This window comes from Alnus glutinosa, chromosome 9 (genome assembly GCF_958979055.1).
Source record: "Alnus glutinosa chromosome 9, dhAlnGlut1.1, whole genome shotgun sequence".
NCBI lineage: Eukaryota > Viridiplantae > Streptophyta > Magnoliopsida > Fagales > Betulaceae > Alnus > Alnus glutinosa.
The window spans coordinates 13,679,776-13,699,831 of NC_084894.1; positions in this window are offsets into that span (position 1 = coordinate 13,679,776).

Sequence of the window (20,056 nt, forward strand, 5' to 3'; positions counted from 1 at the left end):
AAGGTAAAGGAATCCATCAAAAACCCCTTTAGGTAGGAGATCTGGTTGAGAAGCGTTCACGATAGGCTTTGTGTCAGAGTTAAAGGTATGACTACTGCATAAGGGTATGTGAGTACGAGTGTCTTGTAACTAGCTTTGTTTTTGGATAGTGGAGTTCCTGGGTTTGGCTGCCCCAAAGTGGTTTTTCTCTTCATAGAGTTTCCACTTCGTAGCAAATATCTTCTCTTATTTAAATTCCACATTTAAGATATTTTGTTGCACACAAACACACACACTTGGTTAAATTAGAAGTCATTATTTATTTTCAAACTTCAATATGTATAGTTCTTAAAGCTGAAGGAGAAATACAAGCAGCAGGTACAAGAGCTAAATAGCCTCAGGACTGAGAAGACCATTATGCTAATAAAGATCAATGATTTAGAATAGAGGCTTCTGGAGACACAATTGCAACTAGAGAGGGTCTCAGACGAGGAGCTAATTCACATGCTCTCCATTCAGAAGTGGCCAACTGACAAGACCGGACTCGGGTATGTTCCTCCTTCTACTTCTGATACCCCTTCTACCTCCTAGACTATTTTTGTGAAGCCGGTTATTCCCGAGTCTCCACCCTCAAGTGTGGATAAGGGAAAAACTGTTTTGGTTGGGGAAGTATCAGTCATCCCTCAACCTCTGGCCAAACTTCCTATCAAAAGAAAGCCTCCCACATGCCATCACTGTGGCGAGCTTGGGCACATCAAACTTAAGTACCCACATCAACAAGTTCAAAGGAAGATAAATTGGCAGGCTCCTAAAACTTCCATGTGTCACCAATGTGGAGTTAGCAATCATGTTCGGCCTAGGTGTCCTCCACCTAAGCCACCCAGGCATCATGGATCTCCGTCCAGAAATCATGTTCCAAGGCATCAGCAGCTGCAAAAGCCTACTCAAGTAAAAAAAAACTTGGGTTCGCAAGAAGCTGTATATGGAGAAACAGAAGACTGCAGAAAGGGAAATCTTCTATGAAGGAACATCTTCTGTCAGTTCTTTCACGCAAGATCTGGTTAGATATCTGACCCTATAGCTAAAAAAGGAAGGACAGCTCAAGAAATAGGACACCCACTCCCCAAGGGGGAGTGGACCTACCTAGTAGGTGAGGTCACACATGCCTAAGATTTTGGTTCCTAAATCCTAGAGCATGACAGGTACACTTGCATAGCATTTTTATATCATCTTATGAAATCTTTGCATGTTGTTATGGAACCATCTTTCTATCCCTATATTCCATCTTGTTTGTCTTGAGGAAATTCTGCAGGTAAAAATAGGGATAATAGAAATAGCACGTCGAGCAATTACTTTTCTATCCTGGTACTATCAAACCTCTTTCCCTGAGGTCAGGTTTGCTTTTACCTTACATGCTTGGACTATGCTATCCTCTTTAATGTGAAGCATGTTTTTGTTTTCTGTTTTTATTTAAAATAAAAAATAAAAAATAAATAAAAAAAAAAATAGGGGGAGAAAGATGTAGACATTTATTCCTAGTTTTAGCTTTTCAGATTTCTTATGTATTTTTACCTGATGTCTCAGTTCTTGGTACATTACTCTTTTTGCTTTTATATAACTGATATTTCTTGTTTGATATATGCAAAGATTTTTTGCTGCATCTATTTGAGAGATAGTTACTTTTCTCATGCGATGAAATTATGAACTATCCAAGGCTCCCCTAAGGTATATTTTTTTTCTCCTATGATTTTTTGCTTCTGAGAAGTCTTTTTGAGAGATTTTTATGTTCTAAGATGGTCAATTTGACCAACTCGCTAGTTGAACCTAGAACCCATAAATTATGGCATTCTTTCTAGGTTGCAACACCAAGCGATAAAAAGCTTTCAAAACTGATTAAATATAGATAAATAAAAAAGATCCACTGTTTTTATGCTATAAATCTGTTCTTGAACTTGTCCCTATAGAAACAATCAGTGACCCAATCACTGTGGAAATAGACGGTCACTAAAGGACGACGTAAAAGAAAAGTACTGCAGCTTAGAGGGAGTGTATCAGATGAAAGTGGCTAAGCCCTAGTAAAATAAGGCTTGACTTTTGGCTGATCCAACTGTGAAAATTCTCTCTTTAAGTACTTTCAATTGCTTTAAATCATATCAGCAAATATCATACCTTACTGAGAAAGTCTTCACACACACACACACATTGCATGAGTTAAGTAGACTGTTTAAAAATTTCTTATGCAAGAAAATTTTTGCTCGATAAATTTCTTAACTCTCTATTATATTTTAGCATTTGTGTTAAAATACTTTTGAACTGTGTTATTAGCTTTTTATACATGCGTGTTCTGGAAATTATTTTTGGAAAATATTTTTCTGTTTTCTTTTTCCTCTCTTTTTCAATCTTTTCAGTGTGAAGCGTCTGAACGGTGTTTCTAGTTGTCCGGACGGTGTGGTTGTTTCGTCCAAACGTTCCTTCTCCTTGTCTGGACGGGCGTGTTAGTGCGTTCACTTACATGGCACTACGTCCGAACGACACTTATGTTCCGTTTGGACGATGAACCCTGTAGGGTTAAATCGCATTCCCCAGCGCCGCTAACTCTCTCATTTCACTTTTCTTGATTTTTTTTTTGTCGGTTTATGCTTTTTTCTTTGCACTTTTTATGTGTACTTCTCATGTGCACTTGTCCTTTTTGCGATTTCTCTCCAACCCAGGTATGTTTCTCTACCTTTTTACTATTTTCTTTAAGTTTTTATGCTTAAAATAATGATTGTTTTTAAGGTTTTTCACATATTTAGTCTATGTGGTTTAACATGTGGTTTATATGCTCATATTCTCTGTGTTGGGTTGAGATACTGTCTTTATTTGAGTTATGATGTTTTATTGTGGTTTTCTATGTGTTTGTAATTTTTGGAATAGTCCTTTTTACAGCAGTAATAATGCCAAATTTTTTTTGGACTAATAGGATTTAATGTTTTCATGGATTTTTCTTTGAATTTTTTTTAGCCCAGGAAATATGTCTTTAGAAGACTCTCCAACCCGAGTCAGGCAAAGAATTGAAGAATCATTTGCTGACAGGCGGCTCTGCATGCAAAAGCGACAGGCCCTATTGGAGCGGAATCTCCTCTATGTCGATCTCAGGGATCCAGTCCTACTTCCTATTGGTCAGATACTTCTGGAGAACCAGTGGGAGTACCTGTAAAATTGTGCATGCCCGGCCTTTCCCAGACTGGGGCGGGAATTCTGTGGTAACATGATCATCATCCAGGATGATGACAGAGGACTGATCATGCAGACTATGGTCAGAGGACAGACGATTCAGATTGATCCACAGCTTACTAGTGTTGTGATCGGGGTACCTGTCTTACCAGTCTTAGAAGTTCCTTTTCCTCCTAGTGTTGAGGCTCCCAGCATTGACTTTTTACATGATTTCTTTGGCACAAGACCATAGAGAGAGGAGAAGTCACACTCTCAAATTAATATTGGTGCTTTTGCTCCTATGCACCAATTCTTAGCAAAGGTTGTTGTAACCAACCATTGGCCTTAAGCTTGTCGGAGTGAGCTTACTCTCAAGAAGGCCACCCATCTTTATGCCACAGTGATGAGGAATCCTTTCTGCTAGTGCAAGCACATCTTGCATACTATACTTAAGGTCTGTGATGAGAAGAACACCAGTCTGTCTTTTGGGTGTTTAATCACTCAAATCTGTCTTCAGGTCGTGACAAATATTTCAGACTCTGAGCCCAAATCACGGATTCCAGATCCTCTTGGCATACATACACCATGAACTCCAATGCGCAATTGCAGCATGAGGCTCAAGGCAATGTTCCTCAGCCTCCACCAATTACCCCCACAGCAGCTGCATCATCATCACAAGTTGTGCCTCCTTCCTTTGACATTGAAGCTGCGTTTACTCAGCTTATGTCGTCTATGGGAGCTCTCCAGCTGGAAGTTAATCTTATTGGAGAGCATGTCGAATAGTGTCAGATTTACCCAAGCGAGTGCTTGCAGTATCATCACCCCAAGCCTAATGATGAGGATTAACATTTTTTATTTTTGTTGTGTTTTGAGAACAATTTTAATTTGTTATGAGACTTTGTGTATTTCTTAAATACTTATGGCTTTTCTTAATACTTTGTTTACCCTTGTTAGTATTTTGGCTACATTCTGGATAAAACAAAAACACTTTATGTAATGGTTGCATTTTAATTGGACAGTCGGTTGTTCAATCTTCATGTATTTGGACAACGGTTTTTAAATTAGAATCTTCATATATTCAGACATCTATTGTTCACAAGCTTCTAGAAGTTATCCATGAAGAATCCTTTGCAAAAACCAAGAAAAATCAGCTGGTTCCAGTGCAACCGTCCGGACGGGCCTTTGAAGGCGTCCGGACGCCCCGCAGTGTCTTACAGATAAACATTGATGACGTTCGAACGTCAGAGCAACACCGTTCGGACGCTCAGTTAATCAGTATTCTACAAGGAGTCTATTTTCAGAAGTCGACACTGTCTGGGAAGTATCTGCAATCCGTTCGGACGACTCGGCATCACGTCCGGACGATGTCCTGTATTTGCAGACCGTCCGGACGGCTCAGCAATACGTCTAGAAGATATCCAATAAGACCGTCTGGACGCTCGGTCAAGCCATTCGGACGCAAACCTGATAAGGATAGAATTGCGCTGTTTCTGAAGGATATCGCAAAAATCCGTCCAGACGTGGCAAACTTCCATCCAGATGCTCGACAGATAGAGTTCAATTTTCAACAGTTTTTGAGGTCTCTTAAAGACTTTAAATAGGGGGCTCTAGGTCTGTGTTTTGGTACAGAATTCGGTGGTGAATTCCATAGTGCTTTGAGAGGGTGTTTAGGGAGAATCGAAGATCTGCTAGCTCTTAAGCCGGTGCCAGTGTGTGCTCAAGTGTTCGTGTGAAGTCTATCTTAGGGGTTGGCCCTAAGGTAAAGGAATCCATCAAAAACCCCTTCAAGTGGAAGATCTGGTTGGGAAGCGTTCGTGTTGGGCTACACGTCAAAGTTAAAGGTATGACTACTGCATAGGGTTATGTGAGTACGAGTGTCTTGTAATTAACTTTGTTTTTGGATAGTGGATTTCTTGGGTTTGGCTGCCCCGGAGTGGTTTTTTTCTCTTCATAGAGTTTCCACTTCGTAACAAATATCTTGTCTCTTTTAAATTCCACATTTAAGATATTTGTTTGCACACAAACACACACACTTGGTTTGTTTAAGAAGTCAATAAATTATTTTCAATTGATATCAGAGCTTGGTACACTCTGTTAAGATTCATTTCTCGAGTGTGATCATGTATTGACTTCTTTGTGATATGAGTAATAATACTACATCTTCTTCGCATGCTATGCCTGCTCATAGAACTATGTTTACTAAGCCTGACAGGGTTACTCATGATTCATCTAGTAAGAGGTGGTAAAAGGTCCAAATCTATTCCTACTTGTTGGCATTGTGGTATTAGTGGTCATACTCGTCCTAACTGCTTTCAAATACGCTCTCAAAAGCCATGGGTTAAAAAACAAGTTATTAGGAATAATGAGCCTGGTATTAGAAATCAGATCAATAATCTTTGTGATCAAGTAAAACTCATCAGAGAAAAGTTCAAGAATCCTACCCTTTTTAAGAAAAACTCTATCATGTCTAAAAAGGAAAAGGATGTCTCACATGTTTGGGTTAAGAAAAGTGACAATCTTTGCCTAGTCGCTCATACTACTTTAAAAGTTCTAGATACTTGCTTGTGGTATTTGGATAGTGCTTGCTCCAAACATATGACAGGTGACAGGACACTTCTCAAAGATTTTCAAATGGCCAGAGGAGGACGAAATACTTTCGGAGATGGGAGCCAGGCCAAAGTGATTGGAAATGGGCAGATTGACATTCCAGGAATAGAAGTTTCGCAAAAAGCCCTATATGTAAAGGGTCTCAAGGCAAATCTTCTGAGTATCAGCCAATTATGTGATGATGACTTGGTTGTCCAATTCTCTAAAAAGGAATGCAACATCTTTGACAACAATGGAAAATGGTTAATGGGGAGGTGAGAGGACTAGTGACAATTGTTATGGCATTCCAAATCTCTCTTCAAATTTTCAAATCATCTGCAATAAAGCTACCCTTGATGAAAGTGAGCCATGGCATCAACGGTTGGGTCCTTTAAACTTCACCAACATGTTCAAAATCGCCAGCAAGGAAGTTGTCAAAGATCTTCCTAAATTGAAGGATACTGGAAAAGGAGTGTGTGGTCCTTGCCAGCTGGAAAAACAGACCCGTACTACTCATAAAAAGACATCAGGTATTCATACTTCCCGTAATTTAGAATTGTTGCATATGGATCTCATGGGTCCCACCAGAACCGCTAGTCTCGGTGGGAAGAAATATATTCTGGTTATTGTGGATTACTATTCCCGGTACACTTGGGTTCTTCTTCTTCGGGAAAAATCTGATGCCTTTGAAGCCCGCTCAGCGATTGTTCAAAAAAATTCAGATAGAGCAAGAGTGTCCTATCATGAGGATTCGCAGTGATCATGGCAGAGAATTTAAGAATGCTCATTTTGAAGAATACTGTCACTCATGTGGCATTCAGCATGAGTTTTCTTCTCCTATTACTCCTCAACAAAATGGGGTTGTGGAGCGGAAAAATAGAGTTTTACAGGAAATGGCTCAAGTAATGATTCACTCTCAAAATATTGCTCAACATTTTGGGGAGAAGCTATCAACACTACATGTCATATCATCAATAGAGTCTACCTGAAGCCAGAAACTAGCAGGACTCCATATGAGATTTGGCGAGGTAAGAAACCCACTATTAAATATTTCTAAACTTTTGGCAGTATATGCTATATTCTACGTGACAAGGAAAATATGGGAAAGTTTGATCCCAAAAGTGATGAAGGCATATTCTTGGGATACTCCACCAACAGTCGTGCCTACAGAGTCTATAACACCAGAACATAAACAGTGATGGAGTCCATAAATATGGTCATTGATGATGAGAGTAAGGCATATAGCAAAAGGGAGATATCTCAGTCTACCCTAGAGACTCTTCCTTCTCTCACAGATAATGTAAGTGAAACTTCCTCTACAAAAGTAGAGCCTGCATCTACTCCTCCTATCTCTCCTACAGCAGCGGATGTTCTTCCTGATGTAGTATGTACTGAGGAAAAGGCAGCTTCTTGGGAATCTAAATGAAGGTAGACAGTTGAGAAGCAGAATAATCAACCCCACTAATAAGGTTGCAAATCAAGTCACTTACAATTGCTATCTAGCTCAATTTGAACCAAAGAAAGTAGAAGAAGCCTTACAGGATGACAGCTGGGTTACTGCTATGCATGATGAGTTGCATCAGTTTTCGCTTAATAATGTCTGGACTTTGGTTTCCAGTCCATTTGATCAAAATATCATCGGCACAAAGTGGACTTTCAAGAACAAATCAGACGAACATGGCACGGTGATCCGAAACAAAGCACGGCTTGTTGCTCAAGGATACACTCAAATTGAAGGGATAGATTTTGATGAAACTTTTGCTCTAGTTGCCCACCTTGAATCTATCAGAATTCTGCTCTCTATATCTTGTCATCTAGGCTTCAAGCTTTATCAGATGGATGTCAAGAGTGCTTTTCTGAATGGTATTCTTCAGGAAGAAGTTTATGTAGAGCAACCAAAAGGATTTCTGGATCCTAACTATCCTCAACATGTCTACAAACTGAAGAAAGCACTGTATGGTCTCAAACAAGCTCCACGACCGTGGTATGAAAGATTAACCACTTATCTTCTGGATAAAGGGTTCACAAGAGGATAGGCAGATCAGACTCTCTTCATCAGAAATCAAGGAAATCACAAACTCATTGCACAAATCTATGTAGATGATATCATCATCGGGGCAACGTTAGATTCTCAAGCTCATGAGTTTGTTGAAGAAATGAAACAAGAATTTGAGATGAGTATGATAGGTGAGCTGACATATTTTCTGGGGTTGCAAGTTAAACAAACTTCTAAAGCGAATTTTATCTCTCAAGCAAAATATGCAAAAGATCTGGTGAAACGATTTGGTTTGGATGGGAAAAGCCATGCTCGTACTCCCATGAGCACAAATGTCAAAATGAGTGCTGATCTAACAAGCAAACAAGTGGATCCTACTCTTTACAGAAGTATGATTGACAGTCTTCTCTATCTCACGGCAAGCCTACCAGATATTGCCTTCAGTGTCGGAGTTTGTGCCAGATTCCAAGATAATCCTAAGGAATCTCATCTTACAGCTGTCAAGCGCATCATCAGGTACGTAAATGCCACTGTTAATTATCGTATATGTTTTTCTAGAGAAACAAATCTTGTGCTTGTAGGATACTCTAACGCAGATTGGGATGGAAATGCTGATGATAGGAAAAGCACCTCTGGTGGTTGTTTCTATGTGGGTACTATTAGTTTTTGTGTTGGCTACATTCTGTTGGACAAAATCACTTCTATGTAATGTTGCTGCTTTCACAAGGATGCTGCTTTATCTAGATTCTACTCTTCAGCTATGTTCTTCAAGAAGATTCTGTGAAGTTTTCAAGGAAGTTTATTTTGGTTCCCTGTCAGCCGTCCGGACGACGTGGTCTCCCGTTCGGACGATCATCAATCAGCAACATCCGTTCGGACGACGTGGTATTCCGTTCGGACGCTCTTCTGTCAAAGCATCATCCGTCCGGATGACGAGAACTTTTCGTTCGGATGCTCATCAGTGTCTAGAAGCTTCGAACAGTTCAAGATTGCATCTGTCCGGACGTAATGGCAAATCGTCCGGACACTCTTCAGAGTTCGAGAAGATCCCAGTGTTCCAGTGCATCCGTCCAGACGACGTGGCTATACCGTCCGGACGCCATTCAGTGTTTGACAAGCATTAGGGTTTCTGACTGAAGACACAATTATGGGAAGACGGCTGCTACCGTTCGGACGATGTGTGATCCCGTCCGGACGAGGTTCTCTATAAGACATGACGTGCATACAAAGTTCAACCGTCTGGACGTCAGACTTAATGGTCCGAACGTCAGACTTAATGGTCCAGACGATCAAGCTTCATATATGGAAATTGCGTGCACCAGTTCAACCGTCTGGACGTTAGCCTTCAAGGTCCGGACGCTCCAAAGCCTTATTATGGTAATTACGTGCAGCCAAAGTGTGACCGTCCGGACGCTCCAAAGCCTTATTATGGTATTTACGTGCAGCCAAAGTGCAACCGTCCGGACGCTAGGGCAACATCGTCCGGACGCGGCCTTGTTATGGAAGCTTTCAGCGCTATCTTGGAGAGGCGGTTGCAGTTGACCGTCCGGGTGCTCGGTCAAGCCGTCCGGACACCCTCGGGTATTTTGGTTATAACATTTTACTTAAATATCGGATTACGACGAAATTGGCGTCATTGGAAAGCTAACAAAATTTTCTATAAATTGAACATCCGGACGGCCATTACTAGCATCCTGACGGCCTCCGTCCAGACGGAAAGATTTGCCCGTCCTGACGGCCCTGTAGAAAATTTCAAAATTACTTTCCAGACAAGAAAAACTTGTCCCGTTCTGACGGCCCTGGATCCCATCCGGACGCGCGTGCCTCAAAATCCACTTTTGACTCAATTTTGGGTTTCCAAAGCCTATAAATAAGAGACTTGAGGCATGCTTTCAACATAGAATTCGGTGGTGAATTCTCTACAGCTTAGAGAGGGTGTTTAGAGAGATATTGAAGATTTACTAGCTCTCTAGCTTTGCCAGTGTGTGATTTGATCAGCTGTGAAGTCTATCTTAGGGGTTGGCCCTAAGGTAAAAGATTCCATTGAAGACCCCTTCAGGTAGGAGACCTGGTTGGGAGGCGTTCGTGTTGGGTTACACGTTAGAGAGCAAGGTACGACCACTGCATTAGGGGTATGTGAGTGTTACTACTTTGTATCTAGTCTTGTCTTCTGAATAGTGGATATCCTGGGTATTGCTGCCCTAGAGTGGTTTTTCTCTTAATTGAGTTTCCACTTCGTCAACAAAATATTTGTCTCCTTTAATTTCCGCATTTAATATTTTGTTGCACACTGTTCATGCACACTAGTTAAAATTAGAAGTCCAATAATTTTTCAATTGGTATCAGAGCAGGTACACTTTGTTTAGGATTTATTTCCTGAGTGTGATCCTCATCTCTTTGTGACTTCTATTTTTTCATTACACCTTTTATCATGAATTCTTCTTAGTTATCTAGTGAGGATTCTAATATTAAGCTCTTTAAGGTTTTTAATAAATTGAAGAATGCTCAACATTCTAAAATTTCACATAAATAGCTTAAAAATGTGAAGCAAGAAAAATAGTCTTTGATTGTTCAATTATCAAAATCACATGCTTTGATTGACTCTTTGAGATCTGAGAATACCATGCTATTTGATATTATTGATACACTTGAGAATAAATTAAAGGAATCTGAAAATCTCTTGAAAAAAATTCTTAAGTGATAATTTAAAAAGCATGTTGTGTATTCATTCAGATATTTCGAACAAGCTTGGTTTAATTGTTTATAATTTGAGTGCTTCTACCTCACATGCTTCTGAATCTGAATTAGATTCCAGTATTATTAAGCCTGTGATAGTAAACACTGCTTGTTTGGATAATTCTTGCTTGAATAATTGTGTGATGCCCAAATCCAAGGATACAGGTACACAAGCTCATGGTAAATTTGTCCTACTTGTCATAATTGTGGGGAGATTGGTCATATTAGGCCAAATTGTTATTTGTTGAAATCCCACAGGCCTTGGATTAAGCAAGATGCTCTGAGAAAAAGTGAAGTTGAAGATTCTTCCTCATCAAAATATGTCCCTCTGCATAGGAGACATATAAAAGGTAAGGGCAATGTTATTTGTAAGAATGCTAAACATAATTTTGCAAAGAATGTCAAGAAGCATTCAAACAAAAGAAGCTTGCCCACCTAGCACCACTGCGGCATCACCGGTCACATCTGATCCAAATGTCCACAGCTCCAGAAGTTGAAGGTTCAAAGGAAGCTACCAACAAGAGCTACATCAGGCACTCTACCTCCTACGGTACTTCAGGCTTCATGGCATCAGTAGCAGTTTGTTCCTGCCTATCAGAGTGGCAAATCAAAGAAGAACAAACCAAGGCGCTACAAGAGGAAGCCACAGAAGCCCACTAGCAACCATGGCTATGAAGGGTTGCTGAGCCTGATGCAAGATATGCTAAGGAGTATGGCCAATATGGACATGACCCACAAACCATCTCCACGGGTTAAGCAGGTATGGGTCAAGGAAGATGAGACCATTCACCCCTTGAGGGGGAGTGGACTCACCTATTAAAGGTGAAGTCTCCTATGCCTAGGATTGTGGTTCCTAAATCCTAGTGCATGTCAGGTATGTTTGCATTGCATTGTCTATCTTGTTATATCTTATTCATGCCTTGCATTCTATTTGAGAAACTGTTTATTTTATCCCCTATATTTTCTCTTGTTGTCTTGAGAAATATCTGCTGATATTTTTTTTTTGGGATGACAGTTAAAGCACGTCGGGCGGCTACTTTTCGGTCTTGGTATTTCTAAACCTCTTTCCATGAGGACAGGTTTGGCTTTCCCTTACATCCTGGGATTCGATGTCATTTCCTTTTCCAAAAGCATGTCTTTGTTGTTTTTATGTTTATTGGTTTTCAACAAAAAAAAATAATAATAATTGGGGAGAAGATGCAGAATTTTATTTTTCTCTTGATAGCATTTCAGATATTGCATGTGTTTTTGCCTGATATCTCAGTTCATTATGCATTGATTAAATATGCTTATATATGATTGAGAGTTTATCCATGATATCTGCTAAGTTTTCCTGTTCCATCTTAATGATAGATAGTTACTTTCCTCATGCGATGAAAATATTCACTATCTAAGACTCCCCTAAGGTACATATTTTCCTTCTCTGACTTTTTGCTTCTAGAAATTCTAGATAAGAGAAGAGGTTTTTGATAAGATGGACAAATTGACCAAATGCTAGTTGAACCTAGAACCTAAATATTCTAGCGTTCCCAATAGATTGCAGCATCATAAGAATCAGGCAGTAAATCATATGAATTCTGTGCTTTAATTATTCACTGCTATGTGCTGAATTTGATTTATGTCTTGCCCTCTACGTGCAAGTAAAACATTTACTTTGTCCTTCATGGTACAAGTAAAACATTTAGGTGCTGCATCTCAGGGGGAGTGTATCAGATGAGGGCGGCTAGGCCCTACTAAATCATAAGGTTTGACTTTTGACTAATCTTGCATTGATTTTCTCTCTTGTCTAGGAAATCTAGTTGCTTTTTGTCATATCAGTGAATTTCATACCTTATTGAGAAAGTCTTCACACACACACACGCATTGCATGAGTTAAGTAATCTATTTAAAATTTCTATCTGCATGGAAATTTATGCTTATTGAATTCTTAACTCTCATTTATATCTTTGCATATTTTTGCAATGCTCTTTGACTGTTTTATCAGTTGATTATACATGCATGTTCTGAAGCTAACTTTAGGGAAAAATATTTTTCTGCAAATTTTTCTCTAGCTTCAGATTTTGAGTGTGAAGCGTCTGGATGGACCTATGCTTACGTCCAGACGAGAGTAGTCTTGCCTTATGCTGACCTAGAAGTTGCACATCCGGACAGGATCTCTATAGGTTTAAGACTTGCTTCTCTTTCTCTGCCATACACATATCTTTGCATTTTTATTGATTTATCATGTCATGTTGTGTGTTTTTCTCGTGGATTTCTCCCGAGATTTTGGCATTCTTTGCACATCTCTTCTCATCCCATGATCTTCAATGTGTCTTCCATTATTCTTTTAAGTTTTTGTGCTTTTAGAATATTGGAATATTTGTTGGGATATTTTCTTGAGATAGTGTGCATGAAAATCCTATTATGTCTGTGTGTTGGGTTGATATTGATATATCTGGGTCATTTGGATTGCGATCTTTGTTTTTGTAATTCTTTGGCATCCATTTGATAGCCGTCTTAAATACCACATTATTTTTGGCACTAACAAGATCTAATGGTATTTTTGGAGATATTTTCTGATTGGTTTTGGTTCAAGATTATAACATCCAGCGGCTCCTAGCATAGTGTTTGATAGATGCATCCTTTGGAAAATTAATTTTGTTTGAGGTCATGTGATCAAAATTTCCAAGGGGCTCAGGATTTAGATGAGCCTTTTCCCCTAGCTCATACAGAGCCTTCCATAGCATTCCCTCAAATCTGCATCAGTTAGAGGTTCAGTGGTGAATCTCCTCATTTATCTAGCAGACCAGTTGTTTAGAGGATGTCAATTTGCGGATAATCAGTTTCAGGCTTTGCAAAATCAAGAGATTGAAGGTTTTTCAGTCCATGGTTCCCGACTTTCTGAGCTAGAAGCTGAAGTAGTACAAATCCAGCTTTTTATACGAATTTCTCTCCGTTAGTTGATGTCAGTGGATCAGTAGGATTTGATACTTGAAGGATCTCAATTCATCTCTTTTGGGCCACTTGCAGACTTTTCTCTATTTTCCTATCGTTTTCGATTTCAGAAAGTTTTTGTCTGTAGATATTATTACTCTGTTTACCCTTATACTTCTGAGACATTGAGGGGGAGTAATTATTGTGTGGTTTTTCTCATTACTTTGTTTTACCCTTTGTCCCTTTGTGACAAAAAGGGGGACTAATTGTTGATTTGGACCGGGATTGTATTTTTAACAAGTCAAGTGATTTTTATCCCATAATGGCCAAAGGGGGAGTTTGTTAGTTTTTGTGTTGGCTACATTCTGTTGGACAAAATTACTTATATGTAATGTTGCTGCTTTTCACAGGGATGCTGATTTATACAGAGTCTACTCTTCAGCTATGTTCTTCAAGAAGATTCTGTGAAGTTTTCAAGGAAGTTTATTTCGGTTCCATGTCAGCCTTCCGGACAACGTGGTCTCCCGTCCGGATGCTCATCAATCAGCAACATCTGTCAGGACGACGTGGTATTCTGTTCGAACGCTCTTCTGTCAAAGCATCATACGTCCGGACAACGAGAACTTTCCGTCCGGACGCTCATCAGTGTCTAGAAGCTTTAAACAGTTCAAGATTGCATCTGTCCGGACGTAATAGTCTTTTGGACGCTCTTCAGAGTTCGAGAAGATCCCAGTGTTCTAGTGGATCCGTCCAGACGACGTGGCTATACCGTCCGGACGCCATTCAGTGTCTGACAAGCATTAGGGTTTCTGACTCAAGACACAGTTATGGGAAGACGACTGCTACCGTCCAGACGATGTGTCATCCCGTCCAGACGAGGTTCTCTATAAGGCAAGACGTGCATACAAAGTTCAACCGTTCGGAAGTCAGACTTAATGGTCCAGACGTCAGACTTAATGGTCCGGACGATCAAGCTTCATATATGGAAATTGCGTGCACCAGTTCAACTGTCCGGACGTTAGCCTTCAAGGTCCGGACTCTCCAAAGCCTTATTATGGTAATTACATGCAGCCAAAGTGCAACCGTCCGGACGCTAGGGCAATACCGTCCAGACGCAGCCTTGTTATGGAAGCTTTCAGCGCTATCTTGGAGAGGCGGTTGTAGTTGACCGTCCGGTCGCTCAATCAAGCCGTTCGGACACCCTCGGGTACTTTGGTCATACCTTTTTACTCAAATATCGGATTGGGATGAAATTGGCGTCATTGGAAAGCTAACAAAATTTTATGTAAATTGAGCATCCAGACGGCCATTACTAGCATCCGGACTGAAAGATTTGCCCGTCCGGACGGCCCTGCAGAAAATTCTAGAATTACTTTCTAGACAACAAAAACTTGGCCCGTCCAGACGGCCCTGGCTCCCGTCCGGACGCGCGTACCTCAGAATCCTTTTTTGACTCGATTTTGGGTTTCGAAAGCCTATAAATAAGAGGCTTGAGGCATGCTTTCAACATAGAATTTGGTGGTGAATTCTCTACATCTTAGAGAGGGTGTTTAGGGAGATATTGAAGATCTGCTAGCTCTCTAGCTTTGCCAGGGTGTGATTTGATCAGCTGTGAAGTCTATCTTAGGGGTTGGCCCTATGGTAAAGGATTCCATTGAAGACCCCTTCAGGTAGGAGACCTGGTTGGGAGGCGTTCGTGTTGGGTTACACGTTAGAGAGCAAGGTACGACCGCTGCATCAGGGGTATGTGAGTGTTACTACTTTGTATTTAGTCTTGTCTTCTGAATAGTGGATATCCTGGGTTTGGCTGCCCCGGAGTGGTTTTTCTCTTAATTGAGTTTCCACTTCATCAACAAAATATTTGTCTCCTTTAATTTCAAAATTTAATATTTTGTTGCACACTGTTCACACACACACACTTGTTAAAATTAGAAATCCAATAATTTTTTAGGTACAAATCTGGTAGCTTAGATTAGTCGGTAACAAGCCTCAATTTCTCTTTCCACTGCAGAAGCTGAGTATATTGCTGCTGGAAGTTGTTGTACTCAGTTATGGATGAAGAAATTACTCTGTGATTATGGCTTCACTCAAGACACTATGGTTATTCACTCTGACAGTACAAGTGCCATAAACATTTCAAAGAATCCAGTTCAGCATTCTTGGACCAAGCACATCGACATTCGGCATCATTTCATCCGTGACCTTGTCGAATCTAGAGAAGTAGCTCTAATGTTTGTTCCCACAGAAAATCAATTGGCAGATATCCTCACCAAACCTCTTGATGGAAGCAGGTTTGAATCTCTCCAAAAAGCCATTGTTATTTGTGACATGTCCTAAACATGTCCTTGTTTCATGCTCGGATAAGACAATTCGGTTTTTCTTTGTCTCTTCCGTCAGTTGCATGATTGTTGTTACCAAATAAAAAAAAAAAAGATAAAAAAAAAAAATAAAAAAAATAAAAAAAAAATGAGGAATTTGATGCAAGGTTTTTGCCAAAAAGGTTTCAGCTATCTCATGTATTTTTTTCGCTCCTCTGACTTTTAACTTCTGGAAATTCTAAATGAGAAAGATTTTTTTTTGCCAAGATGGTCACATTGACCAACTCGCTAGTTGAACGTAGAACACATAAATTATGGCTTTCTTTCTAGGTTGCAGCACCAAGAGATAAAAAGGCATTCAAAACTGAATACAAATGGATAAATAACAAGATCCACTGCTTATACTAAATCTGTTCTTGATCTTGTTCCTAAAGAAACAGTCAGTGACCACATCATTGCGGAAATAGACGGTCACTAAAGGACATAGTAAAAGAAAAGTGTTGCCGCTTAAGGGGGGTGTATCAGATGAGGGTAACTAGGCCCTACCATATAAGGTTTGACTTTTGACTGATCGAACATTGATTTTCACTCTTCTTTAGAAAATCCGGATGATTAATGTCATATCAGTGAACTTCTACCTTTCTGAGAAAGTCTTCACACACACACATGCATTACATGAGTTAAGTTTACTTTTGAAAAATTCTGTCTGCAGGAAATTTCTGCTCATTGATTACTTAACTGTTTTCTATATGCTTGCTTATTTTTGATCAGTTATCTGAGTGTTTTCATAGGTTTCGATACATGTGTGCGCTGATTTTTCTTTGGGAACCTAACCTTGTTCATTTCTCTTTTGCTTTATTGTTGGTTATGGGTGTAATTCATACTCTGTTTATCCTTTGTAATTGTGTGATAAAAAGGGGGAGTATTTTTTATTGTTGTTTTTGGTGTTTCAAACCGGATATGTATTTTCAAACCGATCAAGTGATTTTGTCCCAGAATGGCCAAAGGGGGAGTTTTAGTATTTTGGCTACATTCTGGATAAAACAAAAACACTTTATATAATGGTTGCATTTTAACAGGACAGTCGATTGTTCAATCTTCATGTATTCAGACAACGGTTTTTAAATCAGAATCTTCATATATTTAGACATATATTGTTCACAAGCTTCTAGAAGTTATCCATGAAGAATACTTTGCAAAAAACAAGACAAATCAGTCGGTTCTTCTGCAACTGTCTGGACGGGCCTTTGAAGGCGTCCGGACGCCCCGCAATGTCTTATAGATAAACATTGAAGACGTCCGAACGTTAGAGCAACACCGTCCGAATGCTCGGTCAATCAGTATTCTACAAGGAGTCTATTTTCAAAAGTCAACACTGTTTGGGAAGTATCTGCAATCCGTTTGGACGACTCGGCATCACGTCCGGACGATGTCCTGTATTTGCAGACCGTTCGAATGACTCAGTAATACATTCGAACGATATCCAGTAGTTCAGATACCTCCATAATTTTGTCTGTACGCGGAAAGGTTTTAGCAAAGACCGTCCGGACGCTCGATCAAGTCATCCGAACGCAACCCTAATAAGGATAGAATTGCACTGTTTCTGAAGGATATCGCAAAAATCCGTCCGGACATGGCAAACATCCGTTTGGACACTCAACAGACAGAGTCCAATTTTCTGCAATTTTTTAGGTCTCTTAAAGCCTATAAATAGAGGGCTCTAGGTTTGTGTTTTGGTACAGAATTCGGTGGTGAATTCCATAGTGCTTTGAGAGGATGTTTAGGGAGAATCGAAGATCTACTAGCTCTTAAGCCGGTGCCAATATGTGCTCAAGTGTTTGTGTGAAGTCTATCTTAGGGGTTGGCCCTAAGGTAAAGGAATCCATCAAAAACCCCTTCAGGTGGAAGATCTGGTTGGGAAGCGTTCGTGTTAGGCTACACGTCAGAGTTAAAGGTATGACTACTGCATAGGGTTATGTGAGTACGAGTGTCGTGTAACTAGCTTTGATTTTGGATAGTGGATTTCCTGGGTTTGACTACCCCGGAGTGGTTTTTTTCTCTTCATAGAGTTTCCACTTCGTAACAAATATCTTGTCTCTTTTAAATTCCGCATTTAAGATATTTGTTTGCACACAAACATACACACTTGGTTTGTTTAAGAAGTCAATAAATTATTTTCAACCCTTGGTCCTTTTGTGACAAAAAGGATGAGTATTTTTTTTTTTTGGATCGGAAATGTATTTACAAACCGTTCAAGTGTTTTTTGTCCCATAATGGCCAAAAGGGGAGTTTGTTAGCATTTTTTATTGGCTACATTCTGGATGACAAAAACACTTTATGTAATGGTTGCAAATTAACAGGATGATCGGTTCTTATTCAGAGTCTTCATGTATACAGACAGTGTTCATTTCAAAACATGTGACGAATAACAAGTTTCTAGAAGATGTCCATGAAGATTCCTTGCGAATTCCAAGACAGAAAAACCAGTTCCTGTGTAACCGTCCGGACAAGCCTTTTAAGGAGTCCGGATGCCCTGCAGTGTCTAGAAGCTTCAATGGTGAAAACGTTTGGACATCAGAGCAACACCATCCGGACGCTAGGTCAAGCTTCTCCAATTTCTACACAGAGTTGGATTTCAGCAGTCGACACTGTTTGGGAAGTTTCTACAAGACGTATGGATGACGTGGCAACATGTCCAAATTCTATCCAGCTTTTCAGAATATTCCATACTTTTGTTCAAACGCGGAAAGGAGTTATAGCGAAGACCGTCCGGATGCTCGGCCAAGCCATCCATACGTATACCTGTTATGGAAAGATTTGCGCTATTCTGGAAGACGGTCGCAGAAGACTGTCCGGACGAGGCTAACTTCCGTCCGGAAGCTCGGTAGCCAGAGTTCGAATTTAAGCAAATTTAGGTTTTCTGAAAGCCTATAAATAGAGGGCTCTAGGCTTGTAATATGAATTCTGTAATGAATTCCATAGTGCTTAGAGAGGGTGTTTAGGGAGAATCGAAGATCTACTAGCTCTCTAGCCGTTACTGGTGTGTGCTCAATAGTTCGTGTGAAGTCTATCTTAGGGGTCGGCCCAAATGTAAAGGAATCCATCAAAGACCCTTTCAAGTAGGAGACTTGGTTGGGAAGCGTTTACGATGGGCTTCGTGTTATACTCAAAGGTATGACTACTGCAATAGGTTTTATGAGTACGAGTGCTTTGTAACTTTCTTTGTTTTTGGATAGTAGAGTTCCCAGGTTTGGCTGCCCCGAAGTAGTTTTTCTCTTCACAGAGTTTCCACTTCGTCAACAAATATCTTGTCTTTTTATTTTTCGCATTTAAAGATATTTTTGTTACACACAAACACACAATTTATTGTTATAAGTTAATATTTATTTTCACATTTCATATCTGATAACGTAATCATTGATATTTCATAAACGAGTGAACCTTATACTACGTAGCTACAAATATATATATATGCATTCCAATCTACCACTTGGAAGTACATATATATAAGCCCATCGACAACATACTATCTTTCTTTTACATATATAATACGTGATTCAGCTATACATGTATACAAGCTTTCCAACATTTAGGAAATATTAGTATACAAGTATGTTTAAGTAGAAAACAAGTGACATCAGGCACAACTATACAAAGATACAAAAATTTCCAAACCTTTGGGAAACACAAATATCTAAGCACAATCAAGCTTGGTGCACATAAAACATCTTATGCAGTCTAGTCATAATCATATACATATGTTTTGTTCCATTCAACCTCATAGGCATATCGATATGTCTAGCATAAAAACTCATCAATGCATTCTCGTTGTAATTGTATACATATGGGTTGTTCCATTTGTTAATAATTATTGACTTCTAATTTAACCAAGTATGTGTGATTGTATGCAACCAAATATCTTAAATACAGAATTTAAATAAGACAAGATATTTGTTACAAAGAGAAAACTCTGTGAAGAGAAAAACTACTCCAGGGCAGCCAAACCCAGGAAATCCATTATCCAAAAACAAAGCTAGTTATAAGACACTCGTACTCACATACCCTTATGCAGTAGTCATACCTTTAACTCTAACACAAAGCCCATCGTGAACGCTTCCAAACCAGATCTTCCACCTGAAGGGGTTTTTGATGGATTCCTTTACCTTAGGGTCGATCCCTAAGATAGACTTCACACGAACTGTTAAGCACACACCGGTAACGGCTTAAAAGCTAGCGGATCTTCGATTCTCCCTAAACACCCTCTCAAAGTTAAGAGAATTCAATACCGAATTCTGTACAAAACAAATGCCTAGGGAACTCTTTATATAGGCTT